This window comes from Nelumbo lutea, chromosome 3 (assembly GCF_056320005.1).
Source record: "Nelumbo lutea isolate HS-2025 chromosome 3, American lotus-T2T, whole genome shotgun sequence".
Classification (NCBI taxonomy): domain Eukaryota; kingdom Viridiplantae; phylum Streptophyta; class Magnoliopsida; order Proteales; family Nelumbonaceae; genus Nelumbo; species Nelumbo lutea.
In genome coordinates this window covers 106373368-106396198 of record NC_142686.1, presented here as the reverse complement: position 1 = coordinate 106396198, position 22831 = coordinate 106373368, and the positions used below count along the sequence as shown (strand labels likewise).

Sequence of the window (22831 nt, the reverse complement as noted above, 5' to 3'; positions counted from 1 at the left end):
GTTAGGATAAACCACACGTGAAGGGTGGTGATTTTTTGGCCAAGGAAGGGTGATCAAATCCCCACCTTATCTTATTTAAGTTGGATGCCCTTAAAATGGATTAACGAAATGACAAAATAAACGCAAAATGAATGCAATTAACTACAATGCATGAACAATTATTTCTAAATTGCAATTAGCAATATAATATAAAAGAATAAAATTAATTAAGCACAATAAGCAATTAAAATAAAATAAACCCAACACATTCACAACTAACAAAACAATTTCAGCAATTAAATAAACCTATATGATGCATGTTCTAGAATATCAAACCCTAAATGATGGAATGCAGATGCATTTTTTATTTTATTTATTTATTTATTTATTTTTTAATTTGAAATTCTAAATTTAAATTTTGAAATTCAAATTAAAAAATTTAAACAATTTTCTCTTTAACAATTAATTTTTAAATTAAAGCACTAACAAAAAGGAATTTAAATAAGGCGACAAATAATTATAGCAAGCAGAAAATAAAATAAATAATTATGCTAAAAAGTTTAACAAAAAAATTATTACAAGAAAATTTATATTCTAAAAATTAAATCGAAAATAAATTATACAAAAGGAAATCATGCGACAATAAAAAAATAAAATAACGAACAAAATTTATGTTTTTTTTAAATAAAAGAAAAACACAAACCTAATAAGACAAAAAATTGAACAATAAATTAAAATAAAGAAAGAAAATAGATCTAGAAACAAGACTGAAGAAAAAATAATACAAAAAATTACCGGGGTAGGTTTTAACTCGACAATCCTGAACCTTTCGTATATGATAGATAGGAGTAGGTTTACACTGGCCCCAAGATCAAATAGAGCCCGATCAAAGGTGATTCCATAAATGATACAGCTGATGAGAGGAACACCTAGGCCCCAAGATCAAAAAGGGCCCGATCAAAGGTGATTCCATAAATGATAGAGCTGATGAGAAAATCACCTAGGTCTTTCATCTTCCAAGGAAATTGGTTCAGGATGACCGCACTCACATCTACCGAGAGCATCACTTTTTGTGGGGTCGATCATGGCTCCCTCTTTTGGATGCATAGCTCTTTCAAAAACTTGACATAAGCTGGGAGATGTTGGATTGCATCGAGGAGAGGGGTGTTAATGTTTACTTGTTTGAAGAGTTCCCTAATCTCCTTGTTGCGAATCTCTTTCATTTTCCACAACAGCCCGACTGTAAGTGCGGTTGGAAAGGGGACCACTAGTTGGTTGACTTTAGGTTCTTCTTCTAAGTTTTCCCTTCCCCCCAACTTAGGGTCTTTCGGCTCATTTTTTTTCTTTTTCACTATTCTTCTTCTCATATGGGTCTTCCAAAATTTTCCCAAAAACTGCAACAACTTTAGCATTTTTGAATTGGGGATTCTTAGAAAGTGGTTAAATTTGTTGAGGAAAATCCGGTGGCTGATTCCTAGGGTTTGTAGCCAGTTGACTTGGTAATTGCCCCACTTCTCCCATTGCATTATCTTCGGCTAGCTGTCCTATTTGGCTTTCTAGCCTAGCAATGCACTGCTGCTGAATTAGGATCAATTGCTAAAGCTACATGAATTGATCATCTACTGAACGGGATTGCGGAGGTTGTAGGTAACCTTGATATGGTTGGGTCAATTGATTCATGGGGTACACTTACTGTAACTAACTTTGTACTGATGGCCTCTAAAACTGCTAGGTCATGGAGTTGGACAGATGCTAATATTGTTGGGACTGTAGATTGGGTTTATGTGTCATCCAAGAAAAATTATGGTGATTTCTCCACCTAGGGTTGTAAGTATTGGAATATGGATTGTTGTTGGGTCTTGAGAAACTTTGGGCTGCCTAAACTTGTTATTGGATAAAGAGTGGAAACTGGGTCATCGTAGGATAGTCACCAACCTCGTGGGTTGAGCTGGCACAAATGGTTAAAGGTGAAAAACTAGTCAAGCTTATGTGCTAGAAGATCTACCCTATCCAACTTTACAGAAATGGCATGCCTCGGGCTCTAAATTATTCCTAACCTCACAGAACCCTACCCTCGAAAAGAGCATAAGTTTCATCCTCGCTCATGCTCGTAAATGCCCCCCATAGGATGCATTTACCATTTGACTGTATTGATTTAGGACAGGCCATGATGTGGGCATTTTCTCATTAACTCCTTTATCCTCTCCCAAGCCTCATGAATTTGTTCACCCGGTGTTTGGGTGAATCCAATGATGGATCTTCTCATGATATTAGTTCGGCCTATAGGATAAAACTTTTTAAGGAATTTTTGTTGCATTTCTGCCCAAGTTCTAATGGGTCTCCCTATAGTCCTAACTAGTGCTTGGCCTTATTTTTCAAAGAGAAGGAGAAAATAGTCAATCTAAGGGCATCATCATTAGAATTATGGATCCTTATTATGAAGCAGAATTCCATAAACTCGTATATGTTCTTGTATGAGTCCTCACTCGAGTTCCTATAGAAAGAGGGGAGCATCTAGATTGTGCTTGACTTAACTTCATATTGCAAGGCTTGAGTATCGGGTAACTAAATGCAAGATGAATGGTTATATTGGGTTGGAGTGAAGTATTCATTCAACTTTTTGGATTGGGCATCATTGATTCCGGCTATTTGGTTGCGTTGCTGGTGATGGAGGTATCTCTCTATTTCGGGTACGGGTTCTACAATATCTCTCCTTAGAGATCTCCTTCCCAACATACAACTTAGAAGTGCCTTCTCTTTTTGTTGAAATTTTGAATCTAATTTCAAATTTGGATTTTGAAATTTGAAAATTTATATTATTTATTATTTTTTTATTTTTCTCTTTTTTATTCAAATTTTAAAATTTTTAAAATTAAATTCAAATTTAGATTTTTAAATTTAAATTCAAATTTGAATTTTTAAACTTTCAAATAAAAAATGCAAACAAATCGACCACACGACCTAGGGCTGACCTAGGGTTTCCTAAACTAGTGGTTCAACCAATTTGAATCCTTTTAGGTTCACATGGAATTACACCACTTCCTTTGGTTAGCGAGGTAAGAAGTGGGGATGTGGGAGGCCCCCCTTGCTATCGCAATGACCAAATTAAATAACCACAAAATCCACTTTGGCATAACCGTTTATCCTCTTTCCTTAGACACCAATCGCTAATTATGGAAAGTAATCACAAATTTTCCTAAAAATCAGCACACCTTTGAACCAAATGTGAGGCTTCCTTAAAGGGTCTTGCTATCCAAAATTTAAATTAGGGTTAGGATAAACCACACGTGAAGGGTGGTGATTTTTTGGCCAAGGAAGGGTGATCAAATCCCCACCTTATCTTATTTAAGTTGGATGCCCTTAAAATGGATTAACGAAATGACAAAATAAACGCAAAATGAATGCAATTAACTACAATGCATGAACAATTATTTCTAAATTGCAATTAGCAATATAATATAAAAGAATAAAATTAATTAAGCACAATAAGCAATTAAAATAAAATAAACCCAACACATTCACAACTAACAAAACAATTTCAGCAATTAAATAAACCTATATGATGCATGTTCTAGAATATCAAACCCTAAATGATGGAATGCAGATGCATTTTTTATTTTATTTATTTATTTATTTATTTTTTAATTTGAAATTCTAAATTTAAATTTTGAAATTCAAATTAAAAAATTTAAACAATTTTCTCTTTAACAATTAATTTTTAAATTAAAGCACTAACAAAAAGGAATTTAAATAAGGCGACAAATAATTATAGCAAGCAGAAAATAAAATAAATAATTATGCTAAAAAGTTTAACAAAAAAATTATTACAAGAAAATTTATATTCTAAAAATTAAATCGAAAATAAATTATACAAAAGGAAATCATGCGACAATAAAAAAATAAAATAACGAACAAAATTTATGTTTTTTTTAAATAAAAGAAAAACACAAACCTAATAAGACAAAAAATTGAACAATAAATTAAAATAAAGAAAGAAAATAGATCTAGAAACAAGACTGAAGAAAAAATAATACAAAAAAAAAAGATTGTAGGAAAGAAATAATTAACATTTCGAAAATCACTATTCAACTGAAAAAAAAAATAGTTAAAAAAACAGAAAAAACTAAAAATAAAATGGGACGACTACACCTAAAACGCATTCCAATTTCTCTTCTTTTCTCTTCCGTCTTGCAGCCCCGTAATGCTCTGGTACCCCACCTTTCGCTATTCCATCTTGCAAAATCAATGAGAAACAATATAATCAAGTAATCAACGAAAATAAAAAAATAATGAAACAGATCCAGACAAAGCAAATAAAAAATTTTCTCCGTTGCTCCCCCGACAACGGCGCCAAAAACTTGGTGTGTCCCGAAGTGTGTCGTTAACCACTTTAGAACACCAGTTTAAACATTTATAATTTTTTTTTTGTTTCTCAAATAACTACTAACATATTAAATGGTTGAGAACGAGTCGTATCCACAGTGAAGCGAGGGAAATTTGATATATACTTAAATCCGAACAAGAGAATGCAATCGAGAATGGCAGAAAATACGAAAATAAAATATATTATTGTTGAAATTAAATGTTTCAAATTTAAATAAGACAATAAATAAAAACCATAATTTAATAAAGTATGGGCATCAACAAAGGAAATAAAATAAAATAATAAAAAAAAGATTCAAAATCCGGATACAATGGCGGTAGTTGCAGATCGGGCATACAGTTTGCAGAAACCCCTCCTGACAAAAACTAGGCGTCCATCTTTTTCTACAACCCTCGAACCCCTCGGGACACCATAGCCTTGAATCAACGAATTTAGATCTACAAAACAGAGAAACAAACAATAATTAAATGTAATAGATTATAGAAATAAAAATAATAGAAAAGAAAATAAAGGTTGACCAAATCAAGTGGCGGTTGTTGTAGAATGGTTGAACAGTTTGCAGAAACCCCTCCTGATAAAAATGGATGTCCTCCCCTTCCACAACCCTTGAACTCCTCAATAAACCTTAGATTTGTAACTGGGTGAATTGGCCAACCCCTTCTACAGGGCCCCTATGGTCCTTTTTATATAGATGGGTGGACACAACTGGGAATAGAGAGAAAGAAGTGGGTAGTAATTGGGTTTTAGCAAAAATATGGGTGCCCTAGGGTTTAGAATGAAGGGTTATGATGGGTCAAGGGTGATCCTGAGGCTGAGAAGTAAAAGATAAGGCACCAATTATTATGTAAGGTTGATATTTAATGGGTAAAGGCTGAATGGTGAATGTTATAAGTTAGGTGGTTCCTATGGTTAGAATGCTAAAAAGAGAGTGCCCTTGAATGAGCTGATGAAATTAAAAGAAGTGGAGGGTGGAGATTAAACACCCAGGGGTGGTTAGGGTTTGTTAAGAGTTAAAAAAATGGGTTAAAAAGCGCCCTAGGGTTTGCTAAGACGTGGGGAGCATGTTAATACAGTAGGAGGGGCGCCAAACTAGGTTTAGCTGCTATGAGACGCCTTACTGCTTTCAGTTTTCCACAAAAATACCCCCTATCTCAGCTGATTTTACACCTACTTCCAAAAAATTGCATTTTAGCCATGTAAACTTCTCAGTTTTGCACTGAATTTGCATAGAGACCCTTAGATGAAATAACATTGAAATTAACTAGGAAAGTGAGACAATTTGACTACTATAAGGCCGAAAATACCCCTGAATTGATGCCCTTAAGGCATCAAAACGAGTTTTCATTGGACGAAGACCACAAGATACAGGTTGCAAATGACCACAAGGCAGGGACACCCCAAACTTGCTCTTCAGTTGCCAACAACTTTCCCCCACCTATGGTGACAACAAAATTGCTCTAGTCCACCTTGATCTGAAACAACCCAGCTATCATCAAAGCCCTGGTTGACACCGAAATTGACATCACCATTGGTACAGCGAACAACAGCATGCCCCTATTGGCCTCCAACCCCAAGTTCGCAAAGTAGTGGATCTATTATTGCAATCTCATCACCTCCTTATTCTTGTTCATTGAGCCAAAGAATGCAAATTGGAGAGTTTCTCCCATCCTAAGCTCGACCCTATTCTTAGATGGTGGAAAGGTGTATGTAAGGTGAAGTTCATTTAATCGAAAGTAGTGCATTTTCATAGCTTTATGCATATAAAGAAAATGGTATATTGGGTTTTGAAAAAAAAATATATAGGTGGGGTTACATGTGCACGAATTTTGATGGAACATTAATAGATGCTAACGATAGGGGTAGAGCTAGTAAATTGTCATAAAACTTAGGGGATAGTCTAAGACGATATATAAACAATAAGTGTACAGTCTGTCAATTAACTAAATAGTATGGGTAATTTAAGAAAATTGCCATTATTAAAAATATTGTAATTATTACTAATACTGAAAATTTTAAAATACATTAATTATTAGTACTACTCAATTACCCATAGTATTTAGTAATAGTGTGCAACTTTATTAAGTTGCATTTTTATATTTTAAAATATTATTAAATTAACAATAAAATAATAGTACTATAACAATAATAGTAAACAAAGATATTAATTATTAAATATAATAATAATGTATAAAGAAGATATTTATACAATATATTTTGGGGTAGAAAAAATAATTTTAGTTATACTAAATAAGTAAGAAATAATTAATAAAATAAAAATATTAATATTAATATTCGATAACATTAAGTACAAATACTAAGATGTTAATTATTAAAGACTAATAAAATAACAATAAAAAGTACTAATAAAATGAACCAAAGAACAATAATCGAAATCCAATAATTATATGAAGTTTATAATTGATAAATTTAATATTTTATATTTATATACATTTATTATACATATATAGTTTAAAAATAATTGGTTTATTAAACTTTTTTGTCATTTTAAAGACAATAATATGGTTGCATATTAAACTGATTGAGCCTTAAACTTTGTTGGTTTAGCAAGGTTTATGCTAAGTTATAAATGATCATTCATAAATAAGAGCCTTATGACATTTATAATTAGGTCATTATTAGTTTTAATATTTTAATTAAAATTTGTCATTTTTATATGGCATGCAAGTGGTTTATTTTATTATTTTTAATCATTTTTTTATTATTATTTTATGAACTTCTAATTGTTATTAATTATTTTTTAATGGTTTTTAGATAAAATTTTGCTAATATTTACCCATTGGGTACTTATCTTCCCCGACCTAATGGAGTTGAGATGGATATTGCCTTGGCAATGATTGATGGCGATTGATAATGATACCCCATTGAGGATGGGGACAAAGATGGGAATGGAGATTTGTTTCACAATATTAATTGTGAGCTTGGACTTAGATTAGTTTAATTATGACTAAAAATAGTTAATCTATAAATTAATTTAATTATAACATTTAATGATTAATAAAGTAAAATGAATACAACAAAACACTAGAGGAAAAAGATTACTAAAATTGTTAAATTATTTTTATAACAAATTACTAAAATAAATATTACTAAAATTATTAATATAATTATCATTTTCCATTGTTTTACTTTTCCTCCATAAATTAATATATTTGTATGCTATTATTATTTTAGTAATATTTTATTATAGCACTATTAGTTTATTATTAATTTAATAATATTTTATTACTTTTTCAATATTGGGGTTTTATATTGTGAGTTCTTTAATGATTAAGGGGCCTAAAATACCTAAGCCTCCTTACATCACCCCCTTATCTCTTTAATAATATAAATGCTATTTGTCTTAGATGTATTTTTTAAATGTAATAATAACATGCATTAAAATAAGAGGCATTGAAAAACATAAATTTTCCTTTAATAATGTGCAATTTGATTAATCTAATCAAAATATGCAATGAATATTTTTTTTTATACTTTTAAAATAAAAGAAAATAAAATAATAAAAAATAAAAAATAAGAAAGATAAATAAATAACTTTCTAAAAGCTGATATAAACAAGTCAAATTTTATATAAATATATAAAATATCATATTAAAAAAAAAATATATATATCTATATATATATATATGGATGTCGGATATTGAAGACAATTTCAAAGTTATTTAAGTATTTTAAGGGATTTCCCTTAAAAAATATAAAGCATGAAGCGAGCTCGCATGTAAAAGGCGTACAAGGGATGACGGAGTCATTTCAAAACCCACGAAGGAAGTTTTAGGAATTAGGCCTACCGCAAGGGAGGTTTAAGTAAGTATTGGATAGTTCGATTCGATCTACACGTTCAAATATTTCACCTGTGCAATCCTCACTGCCACCCGAACGTAGGAAGAAGACTGGTGCTGCATCACAACAAATCCAGGGGAGGTTCTACCATAAAACATCCATGATAAGTCATAACGCGGCTATCTGAAAGCCACTGGGTTGGATCAAGTGCGATAGTTGGTCTCAGACCATTCGGGTTTTTTGGCATGGCCGTACTTTAAAGATTTACAACTTATTACAGATCTTAGATCTTCAACGTTACAGTGTTATTGTCGATGTTCCCACCATTTCCAGCCCCACTGAGTAATTTCGTTAGACCCTCGACCAGAGCAAAGGAACTTTGTGAAAACCAGATCGCGGAAGTGGGAGCTAGGGTTTTGGGCCGTTCATGTGTCTGGTTTTAGCCTCTAGGGTTTCCGTGGAACTCAAATTGCTCTTAAGATTAAACGCACCCCGTGAGAGTTAAAGATAAAAAGGAAAGCATGTACAGCGGCTCAAGCGATGGCGAAGGTCACGATGCACCGCAGAGGAAGATACCGCCAGCATCCTCCATGACGTGGGTTCGAAACCTTCGTAGGTACATTGGTTCTGGCGCCGGACTTGGCTCTGAAGCTCTGATGGGTCAGTGTCCTCCCATTTTACGGATTTTCACCATAAACAATTGTTAATCTTACTCATTTAATACATAACTGATAATCTCGTTGGATTAAATGATGGTTAAGTGTCAAGGCTACTAAGGTTGTAAATCAGTCTGAACTGGCATTCGCTACTATACGAATTAATTTGATAGTTTTATTGCTTACTCTCACTAGATAGGGGCATGCATTCTTCTTTTTGCGCGTGCCATTTGATTGGTTGGTCTATTATGTGCCAGGATCGCATTAAAAGAAACTTGCACACCGTTGTTTATTTTTGAATCCCATGGAAAAACCAATGGCTGTGCATATGGAGTTCTGATCTGTTTGTGGTATTTGGATCACTTAAAATTTCTGGAGTAAAAAAATGTAGGTAATATAACTCTGGCATACCAAATACACTCCTGAAAGTTTAAAGCAAAGTATAAACATAGAGATAAGATTGACTACATCTAGGGAGATTTTATACGATGCACATAGAGGCTGATTTGTCTGACAAGACAAAAATACATTGTTCTTCATTAATAATCTTACCAATTACAACGTGTACAGTGTACACACATGCACGTGCATATACACATTAGATCTCCAATGTTTCCCTTTAAGACTTGAATTACTAATTAGAATTAACCCAATTATCACAAGATACCCAATCCCATTAAAATTACCATTCAAATCTATAACTTATATATAGGGACAGGAAAGAGCAATTGTTCCATACGGTGTCCTATCAAAAGTATTTTCAATTTTTCCACCTTTACAAAGTTGTGCTGCTCAAATATGAGTGTTCTGTTCAAAATAATCAAGATAATCTGATGTATTCAAATCAAACCCTTCTAAAATAGCTGGTTGTGCTTTGGTCCTGAACTGCAGGCATTGATTTCCTTATTTGTAGAGAATAGAGATATGCCTTAATAGTTAATAGGCTGTACATATGACTTTTTTTTGGGGGGGGGGATGGGGGTAAGAATGAGGGTGAGATTTATTCCTGAATCAGTGGGAACTACACTGACTGACCACTACTAGCTCAAAAAGGTAGCATCTTTGCTATACATATGAATTTTGATATTTTGATATTTTGAGAAGGATGGCTTTGGGTGGGAACCATATGATGTTATTGAATCTTCTTGAAACTATGCAAGGCTAAAAGCTTGAATGAGTTTGACTGGTAATGTCAGGCTAAATGATGGTATGCCACTTGATTCTATTTCATTGAGATGCTGACTAACTCCAATGAAGAGTAACCTTTCTTGTTTGCCCATTTATTGTATTTCTCTCTTGAAAATACAGCCATCCTTCAGAAGTGACATCACTTTGTTTTGTTCTATTTCTTGTTTACATGCATTGAGAAGTTGAAATATTGTGAGACATGGCAGCCTCTCATGTCGATATTTGGAGAGAAAGTCTGTACTGAAAGAAGAATATTGAACTAGACTCGGTTCAAAACAAAAGAAAAGTTTTGTTAATTGTCTATAATGTTGGGCTGGTTCTTAGCAAATCCTGAGTTTGAAGATGTGGAACATTCATCTTCTGGTTCGTTCCTTGGGGTGAAATCTCTTCACTTCCCTTCTAATATTCATTTTATGAAGTTTAATCGGTCTTTATGTAAAATTGTGGTTGCAAGTCTTCTTTTATGTTCTTTATTTAGGGGGAAATCTCTTCATCTTCCTTGTGATCTTCATTTATGTTATTATAAAAAAAGATAAAGAACAAGAAAAAATGAAACTTCTGCACACATATCATAGATGATTAAAAGGGCAGCCCAGTGAACGAGGCTCCCACTAATGCGGGGGTCTGGGGAGGGACATCGTACGTAGCCATACCCCTGCACATACCGAGAGGCTGTTTCCAAGATTTGAACCCTGGTCACCCAGGTTGCAGTGGAGCAACCCAACTGTAGTGCCAACGCTCACCCTCACATATCATGGATGATTGATGGATGAAATTCCTTTACTAACTTGGAATGCCTAATCAGGTCTTTTATTGTATGTTGGGCATGAGTTAAAAAAGAAATTCTCAGCCAATGAATAGAGGGAGTACATGGCTTCTTGGTTGAAGTTTTGTTATAATTGGCTGGGGGACTTTAAAATTCTGGTGAAGTGGCTGGAAAACAATATCTAGGCAATATGACAGTTCAGATATGTTATAAGGGAAATCAGACGTTTGGCTAGGGGATTACAATCAACTTCTCATTGGGTTAGGAGATCAGCAAACAGGTTCAAGAATGCATTGGCCAAACAAAGGGTGAACAGGGATAAAATATTTTTGGGCTCAATTGTAACACAATAAATAAGAGTGGATTGGGTGGATGATTTTCAGTCTATGCATGGGGATGTTTGGTATATTGTACACAACTCATTCTTTTTATGGTCTAAAAATCTTAACAGTTACTGATTGAAGAAAAAACTTGTTAGAATTGAGATCCCATATGACACTTGTTTGTCTAAAGCTGTGGATAAGAATATCACTCTTTCTTGGCATGCTTAGATTCAAGGAAGCATCTTTTCCTAAAATAAATAAAATATCCTTGAATTGTATTCAAGTTTTATTCTTTTTACTGTCATCATTTTGTCTTCTGAATTCTGATGAAGTGAATGCACAATTTTAATATGCGAAATCTGTCCTGTTTTAATTTAAATTACGAGGGTATTCCAATAAAATCAACACTACAGGGTGCTCATCTTTAAAATCAGTTTTAATTTTATATTTTCCTTACTTAAACCTCTATATGTCAGTTCCGCTGATTAGATCATTAATACTAATGTTACTATCATCTCCTTTGCATTTATTTCAACCATAGTACCACTTATGCATGTTAATACTGCTTAATCCTCCTATCTAAGACTACCTTTGCCACCTGTCATTCTCACTTGCAGAGCTTGAAACAAAGAGGATCTTGCTTGAAATTTTCAAGGAGAGACAGCAGAAGAATGCTGAAGCTGGAGCTATCCCGAGCTTCTACAGAAAGGCATGCACCACAGTTGTTTGTTTGGGTGGTTGGCTCATTTTTCTTCCTTACATGAGTTTACAGGATATTGTATATTACAAAGGGATGATGAATGAACAAACAGAAAAAGTCATTAATTTAGGCCTTGCATTCCTCCTTAATCTGATTTTCATTATTAGACATCCTTCTTTTAGAGCATCCATAATTCTGATGCCTAATTTGTATCCATGCAAAAGTACTAAGTGTATTTTCCTTGAACATATAATTAGGATTCCACTATCATAAATTTGTTACTATTGTTTATATGCCATGATTTTTTAATTGTTTTCTGATTCTTCTTATTCATTTATTTCTTATTTTTCTATGATACAGAAACCTGAAGAGGGATCTATTAGTCATAGGGTGCAAAGACTGGCAAAGTACCGTTTTCTCAAGGTACCCTTACAAGATTGATTTATTTTCCTGTTTGCACTGCTTGATATTCTAATTGATGTTTGCTATGAATATCACACTTTGCCCTTTTGAGATATTCTTTCAGTGAACAGGAATCTGCTTGTACATAAAATCATTTAGAAATTGGTTCATCTTTTGACCCATAAAATGGGTTTTGGTCTTAACTGAATATGGAGTTCTCCTAAGATCTTTTGCTCAATGCTGATGATCTAGATGCTATGTGGGTTTGCTTAAGAGAAAATTGTGTGATTGATGATGCCACTGGTGCTGAGAAGGTTTGTATGTTCCTTCTTTATAATTACTTAAACTTGGGGGCTATAGGTATACTGAGTTATCTTGTGAAGTTATAATTCAAATATTTGCACTATTCTTTCTTATTGTATTATAGCATGTATTTTACTTGAAAGCATCCTTTGTATTTACTTTATGAACATAGTATTGCAAAATGTATAATTATGCCTTCTGATTATATTCTGAATTTAGTTTCAGTACTACTTGATTAGAATGGTGGAATGTAGGACTTGAATTGTTGCCAGAAAAGGGGCTATTGCTTGGTCCAATGGTAAAATATCAGGCTTACAAGCTTGAGAATCAAATTCTGAGAGACTGAGACTGCCCACTTTGCACAAGAAAATGCCAAAGGTTAGGTCCTTATCCAGTTCACCCTTCCCAAGACCTTGGGTAGCTGGGTCCAGCATTGGGCAATGGCCTTATAATTATTGCCAGATGAATTTCATAGATACAGTTGGTCTAGTTGGATCTTTGACTGGTTTAGGGGTGCATAAAAGCTCACTCCACTTATCTTTTTGGGATTCTTGTATTTACTAGACTTGTATGTACCTCGTTCTATCTTTTTGATAGTTAATACAATTTGAACTTTGTCTAAAAAATAATGCCTTCAATAAAAGATATTTCAAAATTCTGTTTTTGTGGTAATTTAATGATCAAACCACATTCTTAATATAGTTCAATTTACATTTTCTATTTATCTTTGTCTTTTCAATTGAATTTTCTTCTGCTTTCTTACATCTGTTTTCCACCTTTACATACTTTGACTAATATGTTTTGAAGTCTTTTTTGGGTCTTTGATCTATTCTTCCTGCTTCCGTTTTGAGATCAAAATGAGAAACTTGTTATTTATTTTTTTTTATTTTCTGGAATCATCTATTACATGCAAGCATTTCGATTTGGAAAGAAAGCTCATGCATTTCTTGGAATTCTCTTCTTGCAGATGAATTATGAAGATTTTTGCCATATTGCCTCTGTTTGTACAGAGCAAATAGGACCAAAATGTCGTCGTTTTTTCAGCCCTTCAAATTTTATGAAGTTTGAGAAAGATGAGTCTGGAAGAATTGCCATCCTGCCATTTTACCTTTATGTGATGCGAACAGTGAGTTTTGCAATTTTTTTTTGGATCAGTAACCAATCAAGCAAATTTGTTGTTGCAAAGTAAAGAAATGAGATACAAGAAGTGCAAATTTAAATAGGCTGAAGCATGGTTTGCAATTTTGGTATTGATGGATGTTTCACCATGCAAAAATGGAAAATCTTGGGGATAAAATATTTGAAAAATCTAAAGAAATTAGCAAATGTTACTTAAAACGTTAAATTTGTTAGTGAAACTTCATGAATTGTTAGAGTATAATTTCATATTTAAGACTCAAAAAGCCATGGCAAATAGCACGTAGCCACATATATCAAATAAGAGAAGATTAAAGGACTTAAATAGGAATCTCTCTTTGTTTCCCTTTGAATCTTTTAGTCATATTCTCCTGTAAAGATGCCATTGATGCGCCATTTTGACTGTCTTTTTTATTAATATATGTTTTGATTAGATTGAGAATTCTCCTTCATAGTTGTGTGCCCTTTTTCTTCTTTTTTGAATTATAGTGACTTATGGAATTGCATTTTGAATAGTAAGCTGGTCATCCAATCATAGAATCCCCATTTGTTCTTTAAGAAAATATTTCAAAAAAGTTTTCAATAATTTTAACGAAATATCAGAAAATTTTGATGATATTCTAAAACATTAAATCTTAGATGTTTGATTTTTTTGATGAATAAATTGAGTTTTATTAAAATACTTTATGTACAATCTTTACAATCATCCCTTAGAGAGGCCTGAGCTGCTACTTCTCATACAAAAGAAAAACCAGTGTTTTAAAAGCACAAGGCGAGGAATTCCTAAAAAAAAGTGCAAGGCGAGGCGCACACCTTTTTGAAGCAAGGCGCAAAAATACAGAAAAAGCTAAAAAATAAAAAATGTCAGAAAATTCAAAAAAATGCAAACAATAAAAATCTTAAATATAATATTAATAAAAAAATATAAACTTAATGTTTTAAAAACCTATTATCTAAAATTAAAATACATAAACATAACATGTAAAAGCATATTCAAATGAAAATTTAAAAATAAAATCAAACATATAAAACATTTTCAAGCATGTAAAACCCACAATCTCTTTTTTTTTCCTCAATTGCATTACTTCAAATAGCTAATGAGATGTAAAACTTATTACATTCTTGATTCTACGAGCTGCCTTTGTACCACTCCCCTCGAGGCAAGCCTAAACAAGTCCATGTTAAGGTCTTAAATTCTTAGTTCTCACACAAAAAATATTGATTTTATAGTTTTAATTGCCTTTTAAGAAGACATTTTTTTAAGACGAATGAATGAACAACATTAAAATAGGGGGTTCTACTGCGCTTTGGCCGCTAGGTTCAAAAAAGGCAAAAAAGCATAAAATTTTCAAACGGCACACACTTGGGCTAAGGCACAAGGCACATCAAGCGCACGCCTAGGTGCACCAGGCGTGCGCCTTTTGAAAATGCTACACCTAGGACCTGGGCAAGGCGCCTATCCTAAAATGCGCCTTACAATTGTGCCCTGAATAAAATTGACCTGTTTACCCCTTGTTTAGCCAAAGCATCCGTCATTCCATTTGTCAATCTTCTCACCCATTGTATCCTTAAATTCATTTTCCTGGTTAGCCAAGTAAATTTTTTCCTTTCACTATTGTAGCACTAAATTATAGTCTCAGGATTCCTTAGCCATTCTACCACAACTTTCGAGTCCCCTTCTATCACCGCATTTGTCAAGTTTAGCTCCCTAACTATTTGCACCCCTTGAATTGCAGCAAGCAGTTCAGCTTTGAGAGAATCTCTCATACCCACAGGGCCAAAAAGAAGTGCTTAAGTTTACCTTCTCCATCTCTCACCATCCCTTCAATTCTAGAAGGGCTTGGATTACCTCGACTATTCCCATCAAAATTCAGTTTAACAAAACCTTCAATTGGTGGTAACCAGACCACCTCCACTTTGTCTTTTCTCTTGGAGCTTTTAACAACTACCAAATTCCTCCAAATATCATCAAAGGTGAACTGGGAGAACAACTCCGGAGTCTTGATCTAGTGAATCGCCCTAACCATCTCACAAATCCTGATTTCTTCCTTGCTTCTTTCCTTCTCTGAGAGGATTCTTGCATGCCTCTCTTCACGAATGGTCCAAATCAAGGCTGCTCTGACACATCTCCACATCATCCTCCATCTCTTCTTCAGCCAAGTAAAACAGGAGGGATCAAATAAAATAGTAACCTCCGTAGGTAACATCCACCTGCACCCAAACAAAGAAGAAAACCAAAGCCAAAATCTGCAACAGAGGGATAAGAAATCAGTGAGTGGCAACAATAATTATCTTTGATATATTTGCAGTGTATTGTATATATGAGGGAAAAAGATTTTTTCTTTTGCTAAGGAAATTTTGTTCAGAGGCTTAAATCACACTATTACAAAAGGCCAAAAGAGAAGTGTGAGGCGCACCCTCCCAAGCAACAATGTCAAATTACAATTGAGCCAAGAACAAGTGATCTCTAGTAACCCCTTGTTTAGGTAAAGTATCTGTCATTCTATTTGCTGATCTTGGACCTTTTGAATTTTTATGGTCATATTACTGGTAAGCCATTTAAATCTTTCCATCTCCTCATTGTAACTCTATCGTACTGTCTGGATCCTTTAACCATCCTATCACCATCTTAGAATCCCTTTCAATAATCAACCTTGTTTTTTGATAAGTCCCGTTCAATAATCTGTTTTTGAAATATCAATAGAAAAATTTCATTAAATTGAAAAAGAGGTACAGTACAAGAGCTTTTGGTTGTCATATGAAAGAACAGGTGCAGAATTGTTTCCTCCTCCAAGTTGCATAAGTAACAGAAGCTTGCCATGTGAAACCCTCTGTTCTTTGAGTGATTTGTAGTAAGAATGCTGTCATGTGCCTACCAACCAAGCAAATGCCTCAACCCAAGGGGGTACTGGATTACACCATACACTTTTATCTGTCCTGTCTTCGCACTTTCTCTTGTTATTGCCTTGTAGAAAGACTTCACCGAGAATCTTCCTTCTTTGCACTCATTCCACCAAAGACCAACTCCTGTGCTCCCCTAGAGATACTTGTGCCTTCTAATGTCTCCAGCAGTGGAATACATTCTTCAACTTCTTGATCAAGTAAAGGCCTTCTAAACTTTGGAGACCAAATCAGCTGCTTCCCTCTCCATTCATAGCATTGATTGATTGTGATTTGCTGCTTAGACAGCCTGTATAACCTTGGACAGACCTCACAGAGTTTCCCTATCCCGAGCCATTCATATTCCCAAAACCTCACCCTTGATCCATCCCCCACTTTGAAACTGAACCGACCCCTGAACTCCTGATTAAATCTCATGATCCCTTTCCAGACGCTTACCCCATAAAAACTCCTTACTTCTCTTGGTTCCCACCCAAACCTTGCTACTCCATATTTACCAACTATCACCTTCCTCCATAAGGCTTCCCTCTCCCTTTCTTGTCCAAATCTCCACAACCATTTCCCTGGTAGTGCCTTGTTAAAAGGTTTTATCCTTCTTGTCCTACCCCCCTATCTGCACACCTTTTCCCACTTGACCAGGTGGAACTTTTTAGACCCCCCAACCCTTCCCAAAGAAAATCCATCTGAATCTTCTCAATTTTCACAGCCACATCCTTAGGAACCTTCAGTAGTGAGTGATAGTACGTCGGTAGACAAGAAAGAATACTCCTTATGACTGTAATCCTGCCTCCCAAGTAATCTCCTTACCAGCTGCTGTACTAGACCCCACTGGCAGCGGAAGATATTGGAATATTTTGTACAATATATGAGGGAAGAAAATTCTTAGAATATTTTGTACTGTCCCAAATATATGAGGGAAAAATTTTCTTGGAATATTTTGTACTTCTCCATTGTACAATGCAGAGATTTTGCCAAATCTAACTGATATTGCAAACCATGGACCGAGGCCAGCCTGCTATCCTAATAAAATCATCTCTCCTTTTCTGCTCTGTTTCTAAAGAGCTCATTTTTTCTTTGACCTTTTATCTCTCAAAGAACAACATGGGGAGTTACAGGAGATTATTTGAAAAAGAAAAAAAGAAAGAAAAACTCCTGTAACATGGGGAGTTACAGGAGCGTTACTGCATACTTCTATTGTCATAGATGATATTCTATTGTCTATCCATAAAAAAATTATAATATTCTAGTGTCAAATCAAGATCCTCTTTAATTTGTGTTCCATGTTTAAATTGCCCCAACTATTGAGTTGTTTTTGGAGCAAGCTTTCTGTCATTTTTTTCTCTGAAGGTTGTGCTCATCATATGCATTTCTTGTCTAGTTTCTTGGTTTGTGCAACATTTATTGATAAATTTGTCTAATGGACTTTTAGTGATATATATTTTATTATGTAAAAACTATTCATTTAGTTATTGTAGGATGAATAGATAGGATTATGGATAGATCACAGAAGGTATAAATAAAGAAACTAGGCATTAAGTTGCTGGTTTATTTCTCTACCATATGTTCATACTTGTGATTAGAGATTTGGTTTTGAAATAAATTAAAAATAGCTTTCCATAGAAACAGGAGTGTTACAAAGATCTGAAAGAGATTTACAAAATAAGTGCAAAGATTAATACTCACACTTTTTTTTTGATAATTTACTCACACACCCTTTTCTTATTGGTGAGTTCTAATAAAAAAGTGAGAGAAATCACCATGAAGACTTGAATAAATCCCTTAAATAAGCAGAATACTATAAGTATCCAATCTGGTAACAAAAAGAGAAAGAATAGAGATACGAGAAAAAGGTGAAGAAAAATCAAAACTTAAGAAAAAATTACATCGAAATCTACATTGGTAGTGATGAAGGAGAATTGGGCCCGACCTCGTGACAGGGAGACACGTGGACGTAACTCGGCATAAGTGACAATTCGACGTAATTAGATCGGCACGTGGACATGACTCAACACGGGTGACAACTCAGCATAAATCAGCTCGTTGCAAAGCGAGCTAGGGTATGCTAGTACCCCAAACTAAAGTCACTTCGGGCTAAGATTGTCCTGGTACCAGATCGCAACCTGGATAACGGAACCAAGTTTATTACAGATCGAGCCCAGACAGATGGATCACCTCGGTCCAAGGGCACTTTGGCATTCATGGCAACTCAGACCTAAGGAGCACGAGCTCGAGAAGCTTGTTACCAATCAGCTCGCCATCAAATAGCCCGATATACTACAGGCAACTCGCCTACCGTTCAGACCTCCGCATGGCAACCTTGAGGAGCACACCACCGTACTCTGTATCCCATAGGACCGTACTTTGTAACGGTCACATTAGTTTACCAACTCCCCCGTTTTGACGGGAAGGGACAATATTACCGTTTGACGGCGTTTCGCCCACCTAACACGCAAACAAGTCCCATCACAGCTGGGATCCAGTAACTGTTCCACCAACCCGCATGGACCCCAGTATATTATTATTGTTGTGTGTGTAATCCTCACTCTCTAGCTCTCTCACTGTTATCATCTTCAAGCTCTCTACTACCACTGTGTTCTAACTTAGCCATCGGAGTATCCTCGCCGAATGAGCCACCCCGGGATCTCTGACTCATTTCTTTCAGGAACCCAATTCTCATCGTTGTTGGTAGCCAGGTCATATCCAGCAGTGAACAACTGGATTACGCCACATCAATTTGCGCCGTTTGTGGGAAAGTGTTACTAAAGGCCTTTTTATCTCCATTCCAAGAACCTAAAAACTCAAAACCAAACCCATGGCTTCTTCCAGCAATGTCGGACAACACTGAGAAGCAAACGTCTCCGGGGTGCAACCTCAGTTCCCAATTGTCTGTATAGGCCAATTCACCATACCGCCACCGGTGGGTGGGATCCTAGCATCTGCTGTACCTCAACCAATTGGGCCTGTGAACGCCCCCCCACTTCCCCCTGTAGTTGGTGCGACCCCCGTTGAACCATCCATAGTTCCCCCTGGAGTAGGACAAAACCAACTAAGTGACCCGGTATACTACTTACGGGCTATTCAAGCTCAAGTAGCAGATCCAACAATTCCAGCAGTACCAACAAGTTCTGCACCACATGTACCAGCATCAATTCCCACTGTTGCAGCAGAACCAACAACCTACCCCACCTCAGTGTTCAATCACCCTGAGCAAGCCTCGCCGCCAAAGCAGCCGTCCTTGCCGGGGAGAGATCTCCCAGGTCTCGTCCCGCGGTAGGAGAGAAAGACAAGTCCCCCCCCATTTCTCAGCAAGTAAGCAGGTCGAGAGATACTTGGCCCACCAAAATCAGTCTACCTCGACCTTCGCGACCTGAAGGCACTCTCATAGGAAACCGGTTTGAGGTCTTAGCTGAGGACTCCAGGCAAGACATTTCAGTCTGTAGTAGCCGGCAGTCCGAATCACTTCTGACCAAAGCACCATCTGACAGTGCGGAGGTCAGCAGCACCGCTGCGGAACCAGTTGAGTAGCGGCGGAGGAGACATGCAGGAGCAACCTGGGCGGTAAATCCAGGCCAGCTCGCGCGACCTAGCTGACCAGAGCAGCCTAAAGGTAAAATGGAGGTAAGCTCGGGAGTCACAAAAACTACCCTCTCTGTACCCTCTCCACTATCCCTTGAGCTTCTGGCCTCCCCGATGCCGACGAACTTCAGGGTCCCCCCTGGACAAGTATGACGGGTCTTTCGACCCAAATGATAACGTAGATTCTTTTTAGTCTCAGATGCATCCCGCTGGGGCTGACGAAGCCTGCATGTGCGTTGCCTTCTCCACAACCTTCAAAGGGGTGGCCTGCACTTGGTATAGAAACATTGTGCCCGGGACAGTTAAAAGTTGGGCGCAACTCGTACAGTTGTTCACCTCGCACTTCATCAACAGTAAGAAATGCCCGAGGTCACAAGAAAGCCTTCTCAGTATAGTCCAGAGGGAAAGAGAGTCGATCCGAAGCTACATCAAACGCTTCAACGACACTTGCCTACTAATCCCGAACTAAGACCCGGCCGTGTGACTCGCGGCAGCAAAAAAGGGGATCACTCGTAGAGAATTCAAGTGGCATGTGGTGGTGAACAAACCCAAAGACATCACAAAATTCCTTAAGCTTGCTGATTAGTTCATCGGGACCGAGGAAGAGATGAACCAACAGACTGAAGCCTCAACAGAAAAAGGAAAGAGGGAGGACCACAACTCGAACAACGGTGGCGGCAAGAGAAAGAAAAGCAAGTCCCCCACCAAGGGAGGGAACATGTCAGATTTTCATCCCCGAGCTCCCCCGGCTGAAAGAATGAGCTTCACACCCCTCAATGCGAAGCGAGGGAAAATTCTCATGGCAATCAAGGACGCTTCCTTTGTGAAGTGGCCACCCCGGTTGAGAAGTGACCCGACCCTTAGAAAAAAAAATGTATATTGTCATTTTCACAGAGACCACGATCATAGCATTGAAAACTGTAAAAACCTCAGCGATGAGATTGAAGAGCTCATCCGTCATGGGTACCTGAGAAACTTTGTACAAAGAAATAATAAAGGCCAGACAGATCAGCCCGTGAACTAGAACGTGAAGAGCAGAACCCTCCAAAGCGGCCGCGGCCTGAGGACCCTATATTCTTTACCGAGGACGACGCACGCGGTATTCAGTACCCCCACGACGACGCGCTGGTCATAAGAATGAAGATCAACGACTTCGAAGTCAGGCGCATCCTGGTAGATTCAGGGAGTTCGACCAATATCCTGTTCAAAAGGCACCTTCGACAAGCTACAACTTTGGGAAAGTGACCTCCAGCACGTAAGTACTCCTTTGGTGGGCTTCAGCGGAGAAGAAGTGAGGCCCCTCGGGCGGATTTCTTTACCCGTGGAAGTCGGCACATGGCCCAACATCGCGAGGTTTGGACATGCCTTCCTAGTAGCCACAATGCCTTCCCTGTACAATGCCATAGTGGGACGACCCGTCACTCAGGCTCTTCGCGCGGTGGTATCTACCTACTACTTGGCCATGAAGTTCCCCACGGACTTTGTGGTAGGGGTAGCTTGAGGCGACCAACACGAGTCCCGGAAATGTTACATTGCCGCTCTCAAAGGGAAAGCCAAGCTGGCAGACGACCTCGAGTTAGATCGACCTGTGGAGTACTTCGAAGAGCGAGCTACGCCAACAGAAGGGGCGATCCACATCCCAACCTCAACGGAAGATCCAGCTAGAACTCTCCAGATTGGAGTTGTTATCGAAGAGCCTCTCCGCTCTCGACTGGTAGGTTTTTTACTTAAGAATTTAGGTGTTTTTGCCTAGTCCGCGGCAGAAATGCCCGGTATAGATGCTAAGGTTATAACTCACAGGTTGAACACTAATCCTTTAGTCAGGGCAGTTAGACAGAAAAAACGCAACCTAGCCCTGGAGCGCTGGAGGATAGTCGATGAGGAGGTTGGGAAACTCCTCGCAGCCGATTTCATTAGGGAGGTCCACTACCCTAGCTGGGTGGCTAACCCCGTTTTGGTAAAAAAGGCCAACGATAAATGGCGCATGTGCATCGATTACACCGACTTGAAAACTTGCTCGAAGGATTGTTTCCCCCTCCCTAAGATCGACCGTCTAGCGGACACAACCTCAGGGTACGAGTTGCTGAGTTTTCTGGACACATACTCGGGCTATAACTAGATCAAGATGGACCTTGCCGATGAGGAAAAACAACATTCATAACCGAGCTAGGACTGTACTGTTACAAGGTTATGCCCTTTGGGCTAAAAAATGCCGGGGCAACCTTTCAAAGATTTGTCAACAAACTTTTTGAGTTGTTGATCGGCAATAAGGTTGAATTCTATGTAGACGACATGGTCGTCAAAACCCAATTCTCAGACTGTTTAATAAGTGACTTGCAATGTGTTTTTGAAATTCTACGCAAGTATAGTATGAAGTTGAACCCTAGTAAGTGTGTCTTTGGTGTCACTTAGGGTAAATTCTTGGGTTACATAGTTAACCGGCGTGGCATCGAAGCAAACCCCGAAAAAATCAAGGCTATCCTAGAAATGAAGCCACCTCACAAGTTGAAAGAGGTTCAAAGGCTGAATGGCCGCATGGCTGCCTTAAGCCGCTTCATGTCCAAGTCTGCAGATCGCTACCTGCCCTTTTTTAAGGCAATCAAGAAAAATAAAGACTTCGAATGGACTAAAGAGTGTCAGCTCGCCTTCGACGAGCTAAAGAAGTACCTAGTTAGTATCCTGGTTCTGACTCGACCCGAGGAGGGCGATGTTTTAAAG

General features: G+C 36.9%; 1 long non-coding RNA gene, 1 other non-coding gene and 1 pseudogene across 3 annotated transcripts in view; 2 read left to right on the top strand and 1 right to left on the bottom strand.

The window, feature by feature from the left end:
• The first annotated feature begins 2141 nt into the window (after nt 1-2141).
• On the top strand, nt 2142-2248 carry LOC148867407 (small nucleolar RNA R71). The gene has a single exon (XR_016112100.1). It is a non-coding gene; the product is annotated as a small nucleolar RNA R71 (small nucleolar RNA).
• A 2270-nt stretch (nt 2249-4518) lies between these two features.
• On the bottom strand, nt 4519-5010 carry LOC148867406 (uncharacterized). The gene is made up of 2 exons (XR_016109363.1): nt 4882-5010; nt 4519-4800 (listed from the first exon to the last, which is right to left on the bottom strand). It is a non-coding gene; the product is annotated as an uncharacterized LOC148867406 (long non-coding RNA).
• A 3013-nt stretch (nt 5011-8023) lies between these two features.
• LOC148867404 (putative serine/threonine-protein phosphatase 2A regulatory subunit B'' subunit TON2) overlaps nt 8024-22831 on the top strand; it is a 54085-nt pseudogene continuing 39277 nt past the window's right edge. Inside the window, exons 1-5 of the transcript XR_016109721.1 lie at nt 8024-8821; nt 11712-11803; nt 12155-12217; nt 12412-12510; nt 13467-13625. The product of XR_016109721.1 is annotated as a putative serine/threonine-protein phosphatase 2A regulatory subunit B'' subunit TON2 (transcript). The remainder of the gene's footprint in view (nt 8822-11711; nt 11804-12154; nt 12218-12411; nt 12511-13466; nt 13626-22831) is intronic.